The sequence below is a fragment of the Aptenodytes forsteri genome, unplaced genomic scaffold (assembly GCF_000699145.1).
Source record: "Aptenodytes forsteri isolate BGI_AS27 unplaced genomic scaffold, ASM69914v1 Scaffold419, whole genome shotgun sequence".
Lineage (NCBI taxonomy): Eukaryota > Metazoa > Chordata > Aves > Sphenisciformes > Spheniscidae > Aptenodytes > Aptenodytes forsteri.
Window position 1 is genome coordinate 227,199 of NW_008795256.1, and position 330 is coordinate 227,528.

Genomic DNA, 330 nt, shown 5'->3' on the forward strand with positions numbered 1-330 from the left:
CGGGGTCCGGCGCAGCTGCGGAACAGCGCCCGGGCGCTGCCGTTCTCTCCTCGGGCGCAGGGACAGAGTCACGGCGGATTTAGAGAAAAACCGGCCGTCCCCTTGATTAAAAACAAACCCGCCCAGCGGGAGAACCAAGAATTTTACAGGAGGGTTCGCGACGAGCACGGTAAAAAACGGTTGGTGCCAGCGACGCGTAAAAATAAGCCAGGACCTCCCCTTCTCTTCCCCTGACCGCGGCCACCTCGCTACCGTCTTCTTTCGCCCCTCAGCTTCTCCCTCGGTGAAAGGGGCAGGCGTCTGCCTCCCCCCCCCCCACCACCTCGCCGG

The 330-nt window shown here is 63.3% G+C and overlaps 1 protein-coding gene across 1 annotated transcript in view; it reads right to left on the reverse strand.

Moving 5' to 3' along the window:
* Nucleotides 1–330, reverse strand: part of PIAS3 (protein inhibitor of activated STAT 3) — a 33,841-nt gene that overhangs the window by 29,659 nt on the left and 3,852 nt on the right. The window lies entirely within an intron of this gene.